A 23,453-nucleotide genomic window follows, 5' to 3' on the forward strand; every position below is an offset into this window, starting at 1 on the left:
AATTACCTGAAATATTTGAACTGATTTATATCTTCCTCCTTCATATCTCCCCTCTTTTTTTTTTAATTGGCATCTATGGCCCACTCTCTCCCAGTTTTCCTCCAGCTGATTCCCCATTCTCATCACCTTTGCTTATTTCCCTTCAACTCCCTGACCTCTGAACTCTGGAGTGTTTTCTACGTAGACTCATCTCTAAGTTGAATTCCCTCTCACAGCTTTCAATACCATCATATACTAATGAATCTCATATTTATGATGCCAGTCTCAGCCATGACCCCCAAATTTCAAAAAAACAGAAAAAAAAGAAAAGACAGGTGAGGTCAGAGCACAGAAAGGCCAAAGCAGCAATTATTTGGCGGGGGTGGGGGCGGGGGAGGTAAGTCCTGAAGTCAGAGAACAATGAAAAGACCAATATTTTTAAGGGGGGGTGGAGGGGAATTTCTACTTAAATTTTACCTGAATACCAATTTGCATATGCAAATTAAGGTTGAGCATAAACAACTTCCGGGAAAGAATAATTGCCAGGTAATAAAAGGTGAATAATTCCCAGCTTACACAGGGCCAGGAATCATCCATGTTCTCACAAACAAGATAAAAAGTCCTCATTGAATCCTTGGGACATTCAGTAAAGACACAAGCAGAGAGGTCCACCTTAGTAACAAGGCTAAGAAAGCATAAGAGTAAAGATTACTCTTTACCTGTCCCCAGAAAACCTTAAGAATATTAACATACACAGAAAGGGAAGAGGCAAGAAAAGAATTTTGATGCTGCTAAGTATGTCTTAGAAAAGCTCAGTCTCAAAACTCTCCCACACATGTGGTTCCATATTACCACGTGCTACTTTGTCCTGTGTGCCACTCAAAGGAGCAGCCACCACTGCCACCACAGGAAAGGAATTTGAGATGCTGGGAAGCATTGCCATGCCCAAGAATAAAGGTAAAGAAGGTAAAAACAGGTACAAGAGTAAGAAAGAAAATGAATCCAAAAACGGTTGGTGTGTAAAGCGTATGAATAAGCGTATGCTCAGGTAATCAGAACGTTGGGAAATGAATGAGTAGAAGCAATGTGCTTTGATGTGTAAAGAAGCTATGCCATATCGAAGGAAAAATGAGGAAAATGGTTTAAATAAATACCTCAGATATCTTATTGGTTGGTCTGCCTATCAGGATAACAAAGCTGATGTAATTTCAAAATACAATGCAGATAAAGCTATAAGTCTGAAGGTATATGGCAAGCTTCCAAAACATGCTAAAATCAATGAAAAAGATATATTTGGTGCTGGAGATGATGAAACAATCCAGTTTGCTGATACTGGAGATGATGATAAAGACCATGATGATATATAAATTGAACTCACTGTTTTACATTCCAAGTTTCCAAGATGATATGGCTTCCTTTTCCTTCAGAAAGTTAATGAGACTTCTATGTAGCTTTGCAATTTTATATTGGCATCCCTTTCCTAAATGAATACATGAACTCCTGATGCTCAAATACTCTTAGTAGCAGTTCTTTGGTCTTCCTGATTGTTCCCTCATTAGTTAGATAAAACTCTGACACATGTTAACAGATAACTTTAAGAAGTGAACTTTTATAGAACCCAAGAATGTCTGATTCCAAAGTCCTATTTTCTTAAATGTAACTTCCTTAAAAAAAAAAAAAAGAATAGTCTACATGAGTGGTATATTAGAAGATTAATGAGAAAAATCCCAATATGCAAGAGAAAATGTGTAAGAGAATACTGTAATTGAAATAACAGCATCTGTCTTACAGATAAGAAAACCAGGGCAATTAAAAGGAAATAAAGGGGGAGGGTCACACAGCGAGCAAGCATCAAACAGGAATTTCAACCCAGTTATTTGAGTCCAGATTCTACTGCAAGGAGGTCTTCCACAGCAAGTATCTTCCCATGTCTAGACCATTCATCTAAACAAAGGATCCCCTATCAATAGCCAGAATAAGAGAGAAAAATCATTGCCATCACAAGAATGCTACCATAATGAACAGTGACCTTTAGAAGAATCATTCTTCCTCAAGAGCTCTCTTGTTTTCCACCTAAGAAGACCTTTGAAGCTCTAAATATCTTAGCAGTATGAACTTAATTTAAAAAAAATAAGGATTCCTCCAAAATTTCCCCTCATCATTCATGAATTCAACCATAGCTATTCACTGGCCCACTGCCTACCATGTGTTTGGCACTATACTGAGTACCAAGGATACAATGATGAGCAAGACAGAGACAGTCTTTCCCCACTGTTTTAGTGGACCTTAGAATCTACTGGGAAAGAAAAAAGTGAAAGAAATAATTACACAATTAATTTCTTAGGTTTCTAAATATGCTGAGCCTGTACCCAACACAGGGCTTTTGAACTTCTTGTCTGAAACACACTTGCCCAAATATCCACCATAGTCCTTCCCTCATCAAATTCAGTGTCACCCTCTCAGTGAAACCTTCCCTGACCATTCTATATAAAAATGGTACACTCCCCACTCTGACATTCCCTATTACCTTCCTTGATGTAGTCACCTTTCTCTAGAACATTTATCACCATCTGACATACATATTTGTTTAGTTTCTTCCTCTCTACAAGTGTATAAGCTCCATGAGATCAATAATTTCTATTTTGTTGACTGGTATCACTCAGAATCTAGAACAGTGCCTATAATATAGCAGACACTTAATAAATATTGCTGAATAATAAATGAGTACAATAAAGGAAAGTATGAGTATCATGAGAAGGTATTCATTTCATTTAGACTAATGTACACAATGTTTTTATCCAAATACATGTCTTTTATAACAAAATACCAATTATAAATTCTAACTATCATTCATGTATATAGTATTAATTTAGGCATTGTTTAAGTTTTTCTATAATTCCTTTTATTATAAATTACTTTTAAACATTTTAAAGTATTTACAATAGAATGACTTACTGCTAAAAAGATTAATATTTTTATACTAGATGGGAGCCAACATCTAACAAAATGATTTATTCTCGATTCTATAAGCTAGTTCACCTTAAAAAATGAAGACAAGATGAAATGTACCATTCTACCTGGATTTGATATTACCACATTCACTGAACTGGAATAGGCATCTTACTTTTCAGAAATAAAAAGAAAAAAAAATAAAAATAAAAGAGAAAGAGAGAAACGATCTAAAAAATCACCTTCTATGGCACATAGCTAAATATCTAGGGGAAAAAATTGTTTCAAATTTAGCATATCACAGTCCAAGGGACTTTGTGGCCTGACAAAAACTCTTATTTTGAAGAGGAATAATACTTTCATTTATACCTAAATAATGTTAAACCAAATGTTAACCTTTAAAGATTAACATGATCATTTAAACAATTATTTAACAGTATCATTTAAAAAAGATAAACAGACCCTGAGACAAGTTTTCATATTCAATCACATATCATTTGGAACTCCAATAACTAGAGTCAACATGATCCTCTAAAGGATTAAAAAAAGTAAAGTTGCTACAGTATTTTTAATAAAATGAGTTTGTTACAAACAATCTATGTGTAAAATGGAACATTTTTCACGAGTCCTTTAATTTCTCCTGATACAAACACAAGTTATTGGAAGAAATTAAGAAAACAGTCATGAAGTAACAATATGACCTGCATGACTATACTTTGAAAACCTAAGAATATTGACCAGATGTCATCAGGACTCCCAAAATCCATAAGTTCTCTCCCCTAATTAAGAAACTTAGAAGTCATACTAATCAAAGGAGAGGGCAAAAACAAATCTTCAGATATAAAATGCAGTTCAATATAATATCTATTAATAACTACATCCAAACTAAGTTTTCATATACATAAAAAACCTTAAGAATTTTCTCAACTCTCCACCATCTAATTATGTAGACATTCCTCAAAGTATCTACAAAACAAAATTAAAATTACTACTAAATATTTTTCAACCATTACATACATTAAAGAAACATTATTGTTCATTTTAAAACTGTACCTTCTGAGTGTTAACAGTAAATGTTAAATGTACTCATTTCCTTCTGGTTAATTATATTCTTCCAAAAACAAAATGCAGAATTCCTTAGATAGATTTTTTACATTTACAGGACAATGGACCATCAACCAGTAACTATGTTTACTGATACAGATATTAAGTTAAAAAAAAAATTTTTTTTAAATCAATTTATCCCAAACATTTAAAATTAGCTTATTTTTAAATAGTCACTGCAAAACAAAAGACAGAAATACATAAAAGATAAAGGAAAGATCACAGGAAACTCACCTCCTAGAAAACATAATTCCTTATTACTATTTCTCCACCATCTCTCAAGATATTTTATACAAATGTAAATAATCTTAGATTAAAGGAATCGTTCATACATCCTATTCTACAGCATACTTTGCTTAATTTTTTTTCTTTTTTTTTGAGGTATGTGGGCCTCTCACTGTTGTGGCCTCTCCCGTTGCGGAGCACAGGCTCCAGACGTGCAGGCTCAGTGGCCATGGCTCACGGGCCCAGCCGCTCCACGGCATGTGGGATCTTCCCGGACCGGGGCACGAACCCGTGTCCCCTGCATCGGTAGGTGGACTCTCAATCACTGCGCCACCAGGGAAGACCTACTTTGCTTAATTTGACATTAGGTAAAGAACATCTTTTATGTTAGCCGACATACATCTATGTATGTCATTATTTTTAAGGGCTCCAGTGAATTACATTCTATGTATTACCATAACTAAATCATTTTTCCCATTAATAGATATTTTATTTGTTTCCATTTTTTAAATGAAATATCTCAAATACAATGAACAGGACACTCCACACTTCTTCACTAAAATGCCCCTTACCCCCAAATTCTTCTCCACAATACAGAAATTCATTTATTCAAATTATTATTATTTTAATTAATTAATTTTTTGCAGTACGCAGGCCTCTCACTGTTGTGGCCTCTCCTGTTGCGGAGCACAGGCTCCGGACGTGCAGGCTCAGCGGCCATGGCTCACGGGCCCAGCCGCTCCGCAGCATGTGGGATCTTTCCAGACCGGGGCACGAACCCGTGTTCCCTGCATCGGCAGGCAGACTCTCAACCACTGCGCCACCAGGGAAGCCCTATTCGAATTATTTTTAAGAGCCTATTATGTTCTACTCACTGTTCCAGGCAATCTAAGTTCCATGAGTGTAGGTACTGTTTCTATTTTATTCATTGCTTTGTTTCCAGTGTTTAGTGGAGTGTCTGGTACATAGTAGACTTTCATATATGCGCTGAATGAATGGATGATCACCCTTGTTCATTCATCCTTCCTCACTTCTACAATTATCTCCTTTTTTTTAAGTCTTAACTTTGAAATTAGTTCTTTCATTTTTTTTTGCCCTACAAAGTAATGAGCCTATAAACGTCTTCACCACTCAGCATTCAGGATCTCTACTGGGAGTCAAGAAAATAAATATGGAGGAAAAAAAGTAGTGTTATAATGTTACCTCTTGGAAACTCTGCTCAGCTGTGTTTAAAATTCTCAAAGTTCCTTTCTTGAACTTCAAAACATCATCCAAAGGAAACGTGAATCTAACAGCTGGCTGTAGGTCTTCTTTTGGTCTTGCTAACATTTCAGTGGAAAAAGAGCAGTATCCAAAAGGTCCAGCTGGTGCACCCAGAAAAACCTTTAAAATCCTACTAAACTGAAAAATTATGACTGAATTCACAAAAGATTGATTTTGCTTTTCCAGAAAAAATACTCTGAGAGAGGGAAAAATACCACTGAAACATCAAAACACAGCAAAATGTTTTTATTCCAATCAAATTTTGGTCTTTTAAATTATTATGAAATAGATCTGTTGAGAAACCTCTAGACATACTAATTCTGTTTTCTATCATCTGGAAATCCAGGTACTATAGGGATTAAATTAGAATCATAAGCCTGGAAAGAACCTTGAGACACATATAGAGTTCATCCTTCTGCATTTTACTCACTTACACTTAAGCCTTTTTACATGCATAAGAAATATATCCACAACAAAAATTTATCCAACTCAAGGTAGAGGTGGAGATAGGAGATTAAGTCAGAGTCAAGGAAGGAGTTTGGACAAAAAGATATAAGTCATTCAAAGGATGTTGTTATTGGAAGACTGTTTTGGAGAGTGTCATGATCCAACTTCCATTTTAGTATGATCACTCCAAAATTCATGCTTGAATGTTAAATGCATGTGTTAAATACACATGCTTGAATGGAACATGCTTGTCGATTATGGCCATGTATTTTGCCTCTTAACTGGTTAGGATGACACGCAAAAATCTTAGCGTGATAGGATGCCGGTTTGGATCAGATTGTGAACATCTCTTCAGCTTCAAAAAGTATATGCTACCAGTTTGTTGTGTTTTCATAAACACACCTTATTATTCTCATTAGATTGTAAGCTCTTCAGAAATAGTATCATGGTTTTATTACTCTTTATATCCCCAATACACAGTAAGTATTCAATAAATATTCTCTTTATATCCCCTTATATCCCTTAGAATACACAACAGGTATTCAATAAATATTCACTGATATCAGTGAAAATACAAATACTCATGTATTTGTATTTCAAAGAGAATTTCATTACCTCAAATATCTTTAAATGTTAAAAAATATATATAAATACATGACCACAGTTGAACAGACATTTGCACACCAATGTTCATAGCAACATTATTCACAACTGCCAAAAGGCAGAAACAGCCCAAATGTCCATTGACAGATAAATGGATAAACAAAATGTGGTACATGCATAAAACAGAATATTAGTCTTAAAAAGAATGAAATTCTGATACATGATACAACATGGATGAACCTTGAAGACACTATGCTAAGTGAAAGAAGTCAATCACAAAAGGACAAATGTTGTATGATTCAACTCACATAAGGAACCTAGAGTAGTCAAAATCAGAGACAGAATAGTGATTAAAGGGCCTGGGGGTCAGGGAGAATGCGGAGTAAAGTTTTTTTTTTTCTTTTCATTATTTTGACTTTTTTTTACTGAGGTTTAGTTGATTTACAATACTATATAACATAGTGTATATGTTATACATATACACTATGTATAACGTAGTGATTATGTTATATAATATAGGTGTATAACATAGTGATTCACAATTTTTAAAGATTATACTCCACTTATAATTATTATAAAATATCAGCTATATTCCCTGTGCTGTTCAATACATCCTTATAGCTTATTTTATACATAGTAGTTTGTATCTCTTAATCCCCTAGACCCTATATTGTCCCTCCTCTCCACCGTCCCTCTCTCACTAGTAAGCACTAGTTTGTTCTCTATATCTGGGAGTCTGTTTCTTTTTGTTATATTCACTCGTTTATTTTTTAGATTCCACATATAAGTGACAACATTTAGTATTTGTCTTTCTCTGATTTATTTCACTTACCATAATATCCTCCAACTCCATCCATGTTGCCTCAAATGACAAAATTTCATTCTTTTTTATGGCTGAGTAGCATTCCACTGTGTGTGTGTGTCTGTGTGTGTGTGTGTGTGCACGCACGTACATGCACACGCATACTGTATCTTCTTTATCCATTCTTCTGTTGATGAACACTAAGGCTGCTTCCATATCTTAGCAATTGTAAATTATGCTGCTATGAACATTGCGGTGCATGTTTCTTTTCGAATTAGTGTTTTCGTTTTTTTGGATATGTACCTAGGAGTAGAATTGCTGGGTCATATGGTAATTCTATTTTTAGTTTTTTGAGAAACCTCCATACTCTTTTCCACAGTGGCTGCACCAATTTATAATTCCCACCAACAATGTATGAGACTTCTCTTTTCTCCACATCCTCACCAATATTTATTTGTATTCTTTTTGATGATAGCCATTCTGACAGGTTTGAGGTGATATTTCATTGACGTTTTGATTTGCATTTCTCTGATAATTAACAATGTTGGGCATCTTTTCATGTGTCTGTTAGCAATCTATATGTCTTCTTTGGAAAAATATCTATTCAGATCACCTGCCCATTTTTTATAGGGTTGTTTGTATTTTTGATGTTGAGCTGTATGAGCTATTTATATATTTTGGATAGCAACCCCATGTTACAGGGGCTGGGGGTCAGGAAGAAGAGGAAGTTAATATTTAATAGGTACAGAGTTTTATTCAGAATGATGAAAAAGTTCTAGAGATGGATAGTGGTGATGTTTGCACAACAATGTGAATATACTTAACACTACTGAATTATACACTTTAAATGGTTAAATGGTAAATTTTTTTATATATTTTTTTACCATAATAAAAAAGGAGAAAAATATATGAATCATATTACTTTATGAATGACTTATCCAAATAATACCTTGCAATCACAGAATTCTAATTGTTCTTAACATTAAATTATTAAGAAAAATGTAGTTAAAATTATTACCCAGTTTTATACTGAAGCATCTGGCTTTTTTAAAAACAAATACAATACCCCCCACAAAAAAAAAAAACCCAAAAAACAAAAACAAAAAAATCCTTGAGGGGCTTCCCTGGTGGCGCAGTGGTTGAGAGTCTGCCTGCTAATGCAGGGGACACGGGTTCGAGCCCTGGTCTGGGAAGATCCCACGTGCCGTGGAGCAACTGGGCCCGTGAGCCACAACTACTGAGCCTGCACGTCTGGAGCCTGTGCTCCGCAACAAGAGAGGCCGCGATAGTGAGAGGCCCGTGCACCGCGATGAAGAGTGGCCCCCGCTTGCCACAACTAGAGAAAGCTCTCGCACAAGAAACGAAGACCCAACACAGCAAAAATAAATAAATTAATAAACTCCTAACCCCCAACATCTTCTAACAAAAAAAAAAAAAACAAAAAAACCTTGAAGAAAATAAAGTTATTTTGATCTCAGCCATACCCATAATGCATTTAATCTAACTCTGTACATCCTTTGCTTTACAAGAAAAATACTAAATGTGGCCATAATCAACACATCCATATGTCCCTAACATTCACACATAAATTCATACCCATCTTCTCAGCAGAAGCTTGTCTTTGCTCAATGTTTTTGCAGTTCAGTTTTTATTGTATTTCGTTCTATTCTTTTTTTTGCAGGTAAAGACTATGCATGCAAAGACTATACTTCGTGTAACATTTTCAGGGTTGTTAATAAGCATCTAATAAGGAGCTACATAATGTCAAATAAAATGATAAACTGGGAATTCTTATAAGTAATTAACACTTTGTATGCTAATTATTTCCTAAATTTTGGGAAATGTGTAAGAAAATAAGTTAAAGTTTACATTTACATTCATCTGATTACATACAAAAGCTGACTCAACTGCTACAGAATATAAAAGCAATAATATTTTGCTGCTGGTTTTTATAAGTGATTCATATTCAAATAAACCTAACTGAAATTCATGGAATTATAACATCGTTAAAATACAAACTTCCCAGTTCGTCAATCTACAACCCTTCAATACAATATACCACATATACATCAATTCCTATTCTGTGATTATGTCAAAGAAATTATATTGATTTAACACATAGCTAAGTTCACCAATAATACTGATCTAATTCATAACTCATTTAACATGATTCATTTATGAGTCTTAACCTTAATTTACCAACTAATTTAGTATTAAATTTTAATACTGGTTTATTATTCTTTCTCTGATAATTATCAAACCAGAAAATTTTCAGTACTGAATAATTTTCTAAGATCTGCCCATAAAACCATTACTGTACACTGAAGTCTCCTTTTAAAATAAAGTCATCTAAAAAAAAAAGAACAAAAGCAAAGAAATAGGTACATTCAAGTGTTTGGACTCCCTAACATACTGCCCTATATATATTCTTTCTAGAAGTAGCTATTGGGTTGGCCATAGGGTGCCTTTGGTTTTTAAGTAAAAATAAAAGATATGTTTTCATTTTCACCAAGAACTTCATTGACCAACATATTCACCCTTTTGTTCCACTGCCTTCTGCCATTTTTCAGGCAACTTCATAATTCCATCTTCCCAAATCTTTTTATCATTTTGAGCAAAGAACTGTTCCAGGCGCCTTTTACAGTCTTCCAGGGAATTGAAACTTTTTCCATTAAGAGAACTTTGTAAAGACCGAAATAAATCGCAATCCGAAGGTGCAATGTCTGGTGAATACGGTGGATGAATCAGAACTTCCCAGCCAAGCTCTAACAGTTTTTGCCTGGATATCAAAGAAACATGCGGTCTTGCATTATCCTGATGGAAGATAATATGTTTTCTGTTGACTAATTCTGGACGCTTTTCGTAGAGTGCTGCTTTCAGTTGGTCTAATTGGGAGCAGTACTTGCTGGAATTAATCGTTTGGCTTTCCGCAAGAAGCTCATAATAGAGAACTCCTTTCCAATCCCACCATATACACAGTTATCACCTTCTTTGGATGAAGACCGGCCTTTGGTGTGCTTGGTGGTGTTTCATTTCGCTTGCCCCACGATCTCTTCCATTCCACATTATTGCACAGTATCCACTTCCATCGGCCGTCACAATTTGTTTTAAAAACAGAACATTTTCATTACGGTTCAGTAGAGAATCACATGCAGAAATAGTCAAGAAGGTTTTTTTCGGTTAACTTATGTGGAACCCAAACATCAAAGTGATTCACATAACTAAGCTGGTGCAAATGATTTTCAGTGCTTATTTGGATATTTTGCGTATGTTGGCTATCTCCTGCATGGTATAATGTTGCTTGATCTCAGTTAATGTCTCGATTTGATCGCTATCAACTTCAACTGGTCTACTCGACCATGGAGCACCGTCCAGCAAGAAATCTCCAGCACGAAACATCACAAATCACTTTTGACATGTTCGATCAGTCACAGCACCTTCTCCATACACTGCACAAATCTATTTATTGCGTTTCAGTTGTGTTTTTACCTTTCTTGAAATAATAGAGCATAATATGCCAAAAATGTTGTTTTTCTTCCATTTTCAATATGAAAATGGCTACACAAAAATTCACCAATTTTGATAAGTCTTTTTTTAAATGCACATTGATATGACAGCTGTCATATACAATCTAACAAAATTATTTCGAATGAAGTTAAAGACAACTAAGCACTACTAGAGCCATCCTATGGAAAAAACCGAACGAACCGTTTGGTCAACCCAGTATTTCAAGCGAAAATAAATTCTTCAATCCATAATTTCCCTACTTTCCCAATGAATTATATTAAGCAAAAATTAAGTAAGCTAGTGTAGAGAGTCCTCCCATTAAAAAAAAAAAAAAACCTAGAGATTTACTTTTCCTTATTACATTCCTCCTACTATATATTCCTTAAAAAATATTCTGCATTTGGTGTCCAAAAGATCTAACCAGTAAAACTCACATATTTATATAAGTTTTTTAGCAATTTAACATTCAGATTTAGATTCAACAAAAACCTCCTAGACTATATGAGGAAATGAATTACAACCACAACTTTACAACATGAGTATCAATGATCTTATGTCAAAGGAAAATTAGACTTGGAGAGACAAAATAATTTGATTTTACAATGATCTCACGACGAGTAACTAGTGAATTCAAGGACTGGAATCCAGACATTACTACTGATGCTGAAAGGAACTAGGAGGAGAAGTAACACCGGTGCATGCCAAATATGAGCCGGGCACCTTGCATGCATTTCCTCAATTAGTTCTTACCAGTGCTCTGTAAGGTAGGCACTATCTTCATTTTGAAGATGAGGAAACTGAGAAAGAAATGATTTGACTTCATCAAGGTTTGTACAGCTAGTCAGCAGCTAAGACAGGACAGAAACCATGAGATTACACATTGATAGATTCTGTCCCCAAACCACTACTTGTGATCCAAGGAGGAAAGTTCATTTGATGTATTTTATTTTTGTGTTTGGTTTGGTTTGGTTTGGTTTGGTTTGGTTTTTAATTCTACAGAGAGGGGAACAGTTTCACTGAATCCATTTTAACAAGATTTCTAAATCCTGTCTATGTTACTAATCCCTGTAGTGTCGCTATCATAAGTCTGCCAGACAGACAAATGATAACAATGAATATTCTCTCCCTTTACAAATTCTCCCGTCCTTTCTCATCTGCTTCTGCTCTTCCTCTAGATCAGGGGTCCCCAACCCCCGGGCCACGTACTGGTACCAGTCTGTCAGTGGAAAAACTGTCTTCCATGAAACCAGACCCTGGTGCCAAAAAGTTTGGGGACCATTGCTCTAGATCACTCAAAAGAATATGGATACCTAGAGGTCTATTATTCAGGAGCAAAGGTCAATAATTATCAAATACTGGCTAGGGCATGGGGGATTCATACATATTTCACAGTTTTCAAATTTTGCTACATGGAGCCAAAGGGTTGTAGGAGGTATTCCTTCCTAATACCAGTAAATGAAAAAGTGCCGGGTATGTTTCATTTGTAAAAGTAACCACCATAACTCTTTCATTCATTATACCAAGCTTGAGGTAAGAAAAATGTTTAAGTATTCTAAAAAATCAAAGTTTTAAAATTCTTACTCTAAAATATGTAAGAGGTAGAGGTGAGGTAGGTGACAGTTTGTTGTATTTTTTAAAATGAGCTCCTCATCTTTTTTCTTTCTGATCACATATTTATGATGTGAATCCTACTAAAAAAATTTTTAAACTAAAAAGAACTCGCATATTCCCTGTTGCTGCTGGATTACAGATGTCCATCATATCCAGCTGATTGATGCTGCTGCTGAGCTCAGATATGTCCTTACTGATTTTCTGCTACATCTGTCCATTTCTGACAGAGGAGAGTTGAGGTATCACCTACTACAATTGTGGACCGATCTACTTCTTTTTGCAATTCTGTCGGTTTTTGCATCACATATTTTGACGACCTGTTAGGTGCATATACATTAAGGATTGTTAAGTCTTCTTAAAGAATTATCATTATATAATGCTCCTATTTATCCTTGAAAATCTTCCTTGCTCTGCAGTCTGCTCTGTCTGAAACTAATATAGTTACATCAGCTTCCCTTTGATTAGCATTAGCATGGTATATCTTTCTCCATCCCTTTAATTTTAATCTATATGTGTCTTCATATTTAAAGAGAGTTTCTGTACACAACATATAGTTGGGTCTTGACTTTTGATCCAATCTGACAGTCTGTCTTTTAGTGGATTTAAACCACTGCTATTTAAAGCAACTATTGATATACTTGGGTTAATATCTACCATATTTGTTACTGTTTTCTACTCATTGCTTTTGTTCTTTGTTCCTGTTTCTGTCTTCCACTCTTTCTCTGTCTTTTGTGGTTTTAATTGAGCATTTTATGATTCCATTGTGTCTCTTTTCTTAGTATGTCAATTACACTTTTTTTAAACTTTTTTTTAATGGTTGCCCTAGAGTTTGCATTATACATTTCCAAATAATCCAAGTCCACTTTCAAATAACACTATACCACTTCATATGTAGTACAAGTACTTTATGAAAGAATATTCCTAATTTCTTCCTCCCAACCCTTGTATCACTGTCATCATTCATTTCACTTATATATGAGCTATAATCACTGAATACATTGTTGCTACTATTATTTCAAAGTATGTTATCTGTTAGATCTATTAAGAAAAATAAAAGTTTTTATTCAAGCTTCACTTATTCTTTATCTAATCTTCTTCTTTTTTAAGGCAGATACAAGTTTCTGGTCTACATAATTTCCCTTCTCTGAAGAACTTTGTTTAACATATCTTGCAAAGCAGGTCCACTAGCAACAAATTCTCTAAATTTTTGTTCGCCTGAAAAAGTCTTTACTCTCCTTCACTTTTGAAGGATAATTTTACAGGATACAGAATTCTAGATTGTTAGTTTTTCCTCTCAACACTTTAAATATTCACCCCACTCTCTTCCTGTTTTCATAGTTTCTGAAGAGAAGATCTCTGTACCTAAGGTAATTCTTTCTCCTTGGTTTCTTTCAAGATTATTTTCTGTATCTTTGATTTTCTGCAATTTGAATATGATATCCCTAGATAAAGCTTTCTGGGCACTTATCTTGCCTGGCATTCTCTGAACCTCCTAGATCTGTGGTTTAGAGTCTGACATTAATTTGGGGAAATTCTCTGTCATTATTCTTGTTTCTTTTTCTCCTTCTGGTATTTTCATTATGCATATGTTGTACCTTTTGTAGTTGTCCTACAGTCCTTGGATATTTTTTCTTTTTTCCAGTCTTTTTTCTCTTTGCTCTTCAGTTTTAGAAGTTTCTACTGACATATCCTTAAGCTCGGAGAAATTCTTTCCTCAGCCATGCCCAGTCTAATAATGAACCCATCAAAGCCATCCTTCATTTCTGTTATAGCTTTTTATCTCAAGCACTTCTTTTTTATCCTTTATTAGATTTTCTATCTCTCTACTTATATTATTCATCTGCTCTTGGTTGTCTACTTTTTCCATTAGTGCTCTTGGCATATTAATCATAGTTCTAAATTCTTGGTCTCATAATTCTAATATTCCTGACACACCTGAGTCTGATCCTGATGCTTGCTCTGTCTCTTTAAACTGTGGTTTTTGCTTTTTAGTATAGTCTGCCTTGTAATTTTTTTGTTGGAAGTCAGACATGATGCACTGGGTAAAAGGAACTGTAACGAATAGGAATTTACTAATGTGGTTAAGGTGTGGAGGGGAGTAGAAGCATTCTACAGTGCTATGGTTAGGCCTGCGCCCACCGAGCTGTGAACTTCACAAGTTCTTTTCAGTCCTATGCTCCCCTCCTAGGTGGAACAGGATGGCTACAGGGGACTGGAATGGGATATTTCTCTCCCCACCATGTGGAAGGCTATAGTTGGGTATTTCCCTTCCTCCAGGTCAATTAGTCTCTGATAACACCTTAATAGATTAGGCCCTGGTAAAATACTTTCTCTTGATAGCAGACCTTGTTAAGAAAAACAAGATGCCTTGGCATATTTCAAAATGGTTACTCTTCCCTCCCCCTGCAGGAAGCACTAGGCGCTCCTTCTCAGATATTCACTGTGAGGACCTGGTAGAGCTCCTAGAAGCAAAATCATGAGAGTGTGGGGGGCTCCCTATGACTGGGTCCCCCTGGAGTTTTTACCTCAGGCTTGTCCACATGGAGTCTCCCCTAATTTGTTAATCACACTTTAGATTTTCCTACCCACTAGTGGTTCCCTTGGAGGTTTTTGCTAGGGTAAGTTGTCAATTCTCTATATTTTCCTGTTGGTCTCTCTAATTTGAGAGCAGTGGTTTGCCCTGTGACCTTACTTCTCTGATGGATCTAAGAAGAGTTGTTGATTTTTCAGTTTGTTCAGTTTTTTACTTGTGGTTAGGATGGAGTGATGACTTCTAAGCTCCTTACATGCCAGATCAGAAACAAAACAAAACAAAATCCATTTTCAATTTTTACCTTTTAACTAACTGATAGAGTGATATATAACACTCTTATGATATTAGGGAGAGAAGAAACAAATGGAAATCTAAATTTGTCTCAATGGCACCTGAATTACCTAAAATATGATTATTCATAGTGTTTACCCTATAAATAATACCAAAACGCAAATTATTAAACAATACACTTCATCATTTCTTTCTGCAACAATGAAAACACATAGATGAATATCGTAGGTTATCGTTTAGATCCTGCATCATTATTACAAACTAAAATATTTCCTAAATAAACACTTGATTAAATTTCCATAAGAGCTTTTAAAAAAATCTATCAATAAGTACTGCGATGCACTGGTTACCCTACTGTTCAATTGCAGAAAAATAAAGCCTGTTTCTTATTCCTAAAGTAGCATTAGAATGTCTTCTAAACAAATTTAAGTTTTAAGATTCTTCCTCTGAGGGAAAAGAAAAATCAGTAGAAAGCTAAGATTTGTATGTGAAATTTGACATTTGGATTCCAATTCCCAACATTTTCTATTGCCATGAAATTAACCTTTATCAAAATTACTTTACTTAGAAAATCTTAGTCAACTGTGCTATCTGCTGTTCTTATAAGCAAGAAATACAACTAATTTTTTTTTCCAAATCACACTGTAAAACAGCTCATTACTTTTTATATCTCCGACTTAAATTGTATTCGACTTGAGTTTTAACATACTTAATAAGCCTCCAAACACAGCAAGAATATCAGAATGGCCAAACCCAAGGGAACATATTAGCAGTATCTTCGCTTTACATAAATGTAAATTTTATTATTATTTCCACATCTGTGGTGCATTAGATACAACAGACATTTCTGAGCCCTTTGTACAGTGAACAGATGGTGAACCATTACAAAATTAGGAGCAAGCATTACATCTTAAGGAATTAATAATGTTATTTATATTAATAATTATTAATAATGTTATTATTAATTACAAAATTAGGAGTGAGCGTAACATCTTAAGGAATTATTAATAATGTTATCCTTCATTCAGAGGATTATCCTTCATTAAGAGGATTATCCTTCATTCAGAGGATAACTACAGAGTTGCACATATAATTTTCCTAGGAGGATCATGAGGAATTAGAGTGAAATATACGGAGAATGGTAATAGGGATAGCCACAAAAAGAACTGGGAAAAGAGACCACACAGTAACAAGTGAAAGATTATATAAACACTCCTAGAAAAAAGAAAATCTACCCAGAAAAGGATTGTCAAATGAGGATGAAGATGGATGCTTGTGAAAAATGGAAAAGAGTGCTCTAAAAGTTTCACTTTTAATTTGCTGAATATAAAATATATTCCTGAGACCCCACATTCCTGAAACCCCAAAATGAAGTCAATGTCTAAGTAAAACTGAGACTTAGTACTTGACATAGTTTCTAGCTAAAGTAATAACCAACAAAATGGATCCAATTATGGCAGTTTACAAGAGATAAATGAAAACATCAAAAGCAAAAACAAAAAATATTAAGACTATCTAGTCATGTCAGGTTGTTATATATGTAAAAATAAACTATTCAGCTGAGAATGGCTATGTAAAAGGGACAAGATAGCCTAGCAGACAGAGCACAGAACATAGTCCTGCTCCAAAAAACTGTTGTATGATTTTTTGAAAGTCATCGTATAATCTCTAGAGCTGAAATAATATAGACTCAGTGGAATCTTTTGAGGAATAACGATATGACATAAATAAATAATACAGTTTCTTCTGGGTGAGAAAACACTACCTAAAGAGAAAAGGGTTTTCTAACCTTTTAAAAGAGAACATTTTGATTTATTTACAAAGTTACTTAAATATTAAGCGTGAAAAATGGCTTACCTTTCTTCCCCTAGAACATAAGATGACGAAATCACATATTTCCAATGGAAGATATTACTGCTTGAATCTGGGTCACTAAAATTACCAACTGTTTAAAATGAGACAAAAGAAAGCAGTAACATTAATTATCTACAACTATACATTTTCTTTGTTGTTAACATGAAACTTACTTACACGAAACCTCAAGGCCCCTCAGGCCTTGAAGAGATACATGTCCCTAGGTTTGAACTCTCCAGGGAAATCTTTGAAGCAAAGATTGGACAAATAGTTAAAACTATTTAAATAATCCCTGTTCACGAAATGTAAATGGTTTTCTTAACTAAAAAAAGTTTTTTAGTATTTACTGTTATCACCTTACTTTAATCCTTTTTCCCTAAAAAGGAAAACACTGAAGTCCAGCTAATATAAAAAGGCCTCACTGCTTTGTTTTGTTTTGTTTTTTAAAAAGGGGTGTGGGGAGAGGAATCTTCAAACAACTTCAAGGACAAAAAGCATGTTCTAGACCAGCTCTTATTTACAGTTCCTCATCTAGAATTCAACTAACATCCAACTGCAGCAATCAGCCAAGCTTGGCAAATTAAAATAACAGTAATTTTGACAGATTATCTTCTATAAATATTCAAATATGGACGTTTGTGTGGATGCAAGGGTCTCTATATGCCAATCAAAATGCTTTGTTTAGGATCCTAAAATTGAGCATTTTTTCACCCCTCATTTCTGTAGGGGTGCCCTGAATCCTTAACTTTCATTTTAACTCTTTCACCTCAACCGATAAAGAGGCCAATTATTTCAATTCCGTGACCTGAATTGTATTATCTACAGCCTGAATTTAAAAAATTTAAGAGTAACATTCATAAAAAGAACCAAAAGACAGAAACAAAGAACCTAGGATCTTAAAAATCTAGGTCTGTAAAGACAAAAGGAAAAGATCCAGGAATTGGGGTTAGTGGGGATGAGGGAGGTAGGCAGAGGATCTTGAAGGATGGCAACTGAATAACTTTTTAGTCATGTGATCAGGTATGCCTTGGTAAAGTAAAATCCAAATGTAAAGAGCAATTAACAACTTCATAAATTTGGGCTGTATGCAAAGTTCAATTAAGGTAGATTACCATTTATTTGGCTCAAGGAAAGAAGATCCTCTGCTTTGATGACAACCTGAAGTACATCAAAGTGTCAAAAGTAGAAAAATGCATTTAGTATGAAATTCAAACCAAATTTTTAAAATCCATAGATAGCCCTATTTAATCAAGAATAACGGCTTTAATGAACACAAGCTATCTGATGCATGAATTTTCTAATTGTCCTCCTATCCTATCTCCCATTAGTTTCCCTTAAACATATACACAATCACTGAAAAGTCTCAGATGTTCCAGGAAAACTACAAGTGATTGGCATGCCTCTGCGTCTAGAGCAGCATCAAAATTATGGAAGAAAAGTCAACCTATTCTGAGGCACTGCCCTTCTAGTGCCACCTAGAGATGCAGAATCTCAGGCCCTAACCAGTGACATACTGAATCAGAATCTGCATTTTAACAAGATTCCCAAATAATTCACATGCATATTAAACTTTGAGAAGCTCTGCAGGAAGAAGAATATTAGAATGAGAGAGAAGGTATAACCTTCTGTTCAAAGATTAGTTCCACTGTAGGCCACTGTTTGGCCAATAAGCAACCAATTTTTAACCTCTGCTTTATCAGTACTCCTACAATGTTTGTATTTTGAATAAGGGATCTTGAAAAACAGAAATCCCTTTAGAGTCAAAGGAATGAGTAATGGACTCTCAGTTCCCAAGAAAGGCTGTGACAGTTATCTTAGAGCACGCAGTCCTGTCTCATGCCCCCAAATCACATTAGCTAGACAAGTAATTCAAAAATAATAATAATAACTCCTTTCATTCTAAATCCTAGACACTAAGAGCATGCAGGATCCCTGTAGCTAAGAAAGAGACCAAGAGAGGAGGAGAAGGCTCTATGTGCTGGTTATTCAGCTACAGTCTCTCAGCAGCAAATCCACCCTTTAATACTCAGCTCAGTAACGCTGAAAATAGAACTCTGGAAACTACTTTTCTCTTTTGCCAGCTAGCTTCCTCATACTGCCAATAAGAACACTAAAAGGAGAAACTTGCTTTTTCCACTCAGCATTGCCCTAGCACAGGCCCTCCACCCCAGCAGCAGCAGTTGGTGACAGCCACAAGTTCTCTCTGGTACTCTCAGAAGTACCAGCAACAGCCAGAAGTTTTGAGCCCCAGCCCTCTGGATGACTGATGCTTTCTGCAATTTTTGACTCTGTGTTACTCCAGTGTTCCCCTTTTGCCTCTTCAGCCTCTGACACCTGATAACCAACTCCCTGTATCAAATTTTCTTGGTAGAAATCTCTAGTGTAGATTGTTTCCCTGTCCAGATTCTAAATGATATATCATGACTAGATGGAATAAAATTTCAGCAAGATTTGATCAGTTTGGAAAACTACTTTCCCAAAACATGATAGTCCACGAGAAAACATTTACTGCCTCTCCTCAAAAATATGTACAAGAAGGGAAACAGAGGCAAGAAGTACAGCTGAGAAAGAAAAAAGAGGGAATATAACCTAAGAAAGTAATGTACTGAAACAAATATTATGGTAGAAAACACACTTTAGCTCCCAAAAACATAAAGAAAGGGCCAATAAAAAGTCTGAAACAAATATAAGTTTTCCACCTTAATAAAAATCACAGAATTTAAGAAGTGGAAGGAACTTTATTCTTCTGCCTCTGCCACTGTTCAGTTTTGTTAAAGCAACTTTATATTGAGTTTGAATTACTATACTTTCAGGAAGCTGTTGAGAAATCAGGGAGAATCCAAAGAAGATTATAAAAATGATGAAAGCAATAGGAGATAGAAGCCATGAAGAAGGGTTCAAGGAGTCAAACTTTTTAGTGCAGTATAGTGTGAAGATAACTTCAAGCCAAAATTATTAGCTGCCTCCTAGTTAAAGAGTTCTGACCAGCTATGCTTCATCATCCCTACAGATGCTTAAAGGGATAGAAGATAACAGTAAATGAAGACATAAAATGGAGCTACTTAGCTTACTGACTCTCCTTCACATCACTAAAGTAGTAGCTCTTAATGCTATTCACACATGAGAATGACCTAGAATATTTTTTTTACAAAAAAGAAAAAAATGATAATGATGATGATAATGTCCAGAACACTAATGCCAGAGATCTGATTTAACTAGTCTGAGGTAAAGCCTAGGCATGCTTTTTAAAAAACAAAAACAAAAAACACCCAAGTTTTTATAAAGTACTGACAGAAGGATTCAGAACCACTAGTAGGACATTCTATAACTTTAATACTCAAGTTATGATCTAAAGACTAGCTACATCCAGATTACCTGTGGAGCTTGTTAGAATGGCAGCAGCTCAGGCCTATTCCAAAGCTAGTAGGAATCTACATGTTACCAAGATCCCCAGGTAACCTGCATGCACATCGAAGTTTGAAAAACATTGTTCTGTAACAGTTTGAAAAGGGTGTGCGAGAGAGAGTGTGTGTGAGTTTGTGTGTGTGTGTGCGCGTGCACGGGCACGTGCACACAAAACTCCAGCCTAAAAATAACTTTCTAAATTAAGCTTTTCTAAAGTTTTAAAATATTAATTTTGTTAACTTTTAAAGTCTATTAGCATCTACTGAGACTACTATTTTAGTGAGTGAATAATAACTAATACATGTTCAGCCTGTACTATTTGCAGGCATTGTTCTTTACTAAATGATTTAATCCTCAACACGTGTAAAAAGTAGATAATTTTATAATCCCTGTCTTACAGATAAAACCAAGGCAAGAGTTATATAAAATAAATAACCTGCCCCAGTTCACACAACTAGTAAGTGGTAAAGCTGAGAACTGAACCCACATAGTCTTGTTTAAGAGTTTAGACTCTTAACCACAAAAAATAATACTATGTTTACCAATACCATACCAAAACATTTTGAAATAATTCAGAAGGAAAGTATAATTATTGGAAATAAAAATGCTATAAGAATAAAGGGAAAAAAATCAGTGTGCTTTTCTCTGATTTAAAAGGAAAACTATCAACAGTTATAATAGTAATATAATCACATCAATACTGTTATGGGTTTGTGGCCCACACTTAAAACAGAGAGGAACATGACAGAAAAGGCAGTAACTCAGATTACCTGTAATGCCAACACTGTCAATATTTTGGGGTGAGTGATAAACATACCAATACTGCACACGGGCCTCCCATGAAAGAAACATGTCTGGAGACAACCACTTTGCTCTCTGTATTTGGGAAATAACTGAAACCCCATGTTAGGAGACACATTCTCCGTGATGCCTCCTTAATTCACCCTGCACTCTTACCGCCACCGCCCCCTCCTCAGAAAAGAAAAGGACATAAGGCTATGATTATTTTTCACAATGAAACAGGCATGATATAAAATGTAGTCTGATTTTTCTCCTCTTCTGTACCCCACCGCTCCTAACTTCTAAAAAAGTTCACTCTCTGCTTCTGTCACAACAGAAGCAAAACCTCCAGTCCCAGGAAGACCCAAATGATTCTTTCGAAAATGCTGAAGACTACTTTTAAAGAAGAGGTCAGACAATAGGCTCAATAAAAGACCTACTAGAAAGGTTTAATAATTCATGTGAATTCTAAATAGCACAACAGAATATAGCCAAAGTTCCCAGAGATAAATAATATTATTGCATTGGCAAACAGATTGAGTTTAAAATATGCAAAATTATATCCTATGAGTATTTAAAGCAGAGCAACAATGTCTATGATGTTTTAGCTTCATTCAGTCCAAGGACACTCCCCAAAAGTAAAGTGTACAATACCTTTTTCATTAACAATGACAAAGCCCTGGTGACCTCATTTCTGAGAATGAAGAGAACTACAGACATTAAAAATGGAGTTGCTTAACCCACAGAGTTATTAAAGTGGATGCTGGAGCCAGAAAGATTTGGGGGGTAAAGATACCAATGCAAAGACTCACTGAAATGGAGTCTTCTAAAGACCTAAGTGTAAAATTATGACTTGAAGCCAATTCATTGGTTCCTTTAGGTAAGGTTTTACATGAAGAATCTAAGAAAGCTGAGGTTCATGTGAAGAACTGTAGGGATGAAACGTGACTTCCCAAACTGTGGATCTGGAGTAAGACTTCCCAGGAAGCCAACATAGACAAAACCCAGAAGAGTGTTCTTAGGAGGGAACACAACCGTCAAAAATCACAGAAGCTGAGCATTCCTGATATGACTCTTTCATTAACTAATATGACTAATAAAGTGACCCATACCAAAACTCCTTGAAAATTTCCATCAGGTTTTAATTATTCATATTAGTTATGTAAATTATTTATAGTTATATTTTCCTTTCTAGTTAGCACCAGAAAACCACTCTCTTCACCTCTCTACCTATCTTCATAATAGTATGTTCTCAATCTGCCTTACTTTCCTACCCTATTCAAAAAGACTACATTATTTGAATAAAGTAAAATATGCTATATTTATGAAAAAATTAAAATATACCTCAAAGAAGTGATATTAACTAAATAAAAGTTGAATGAACAAATATCACTACCCTCCTCCCCTCGTAACATGGAAAAAATTTAATGGAAAAAATTTACCAGCTCCATCACCAATAAAATAGAAAGCTTATTATATCAAAGAAACACAACTATTTAAAAACCACTAGAATCATTTTTTAATCATCAGGAAGAATAAATTTAAAAAGATGATTCTCAAAATTCATGGTGAATCAGAATTATTTATTAAGCACTTAAAACTGCAGAATCCAAGCTCCGTGACCAGAGATTCTGATTCATAAAAAGTCTGAGTTTCTAAAGATGAACCCAAAACTCTACATTTTAACAAGCTTCCTAAGTGATTACCATGCAGATTATCCTTGAACTACACTTTAATATATACTTCACCTTCAATCCACTGTCAACTCCTCAATAAGTCTTTGAAGTCTGGTCAGAATGCCCACTCCTGAGTCTTATCTTAACAGCCTCAACTTCTACTTAAACTACATGCTTGGAACTAACACAGAGAAAATAATTATGGCAACCAGTTATTGGACATATATTACTATGGGTTATAAAGCTTCGCATGATCTATTATATATACATAAGAATTAAATGATATTTTTCATGTAAAGTACATAGTACAGTGTCTGGCTAAAACAAATAAATGCTCAATAGAAGTAGCTGCTAGTTGAAAACTAATGTCCACACAAAAACCTACACATGGTTGTTTATAGTAGCTTTATTCATAATTGCCAAA

The 23,453-nt window shown here is 35.0% G+C and overlaps 1 protein-coding gene and 1 pseudogene across 1 annotated transcript in view; one reads left to right on the forward strand and one right to left on the reverse strand.

The window, feature by feature from the left end:
- The window catches only part of FUT8 (fucosyltransferase 8), a 261,338-nt gene that overhangs the window by 184,435 nt on the left and 53,450 nt on the right, over nt 1–23,453 (reverse strand). The window lies entirely within an intron of this gene.
- LOC136119147 (eukaryotic translation initiation factor 1A, X-chromosomal-like) lies at nt 921–1,346 on the forward strand (annotated as a pseudogene).

Source organism: Phocoena phocoena, chromosome 2 (assembly GCF_963924675.1).
Source record: "Phocoena phocoena chromosome 2, mPhoPho1.1, whole genome shotgun sequence".
NCBI classification, from domain to species: domain Eukaryota; kingdom Metazoa; phylum Chordata; class Mammalia; order Artiodactyla; family Phocoenidae; genus Phocoena; species Phocoena phocoena.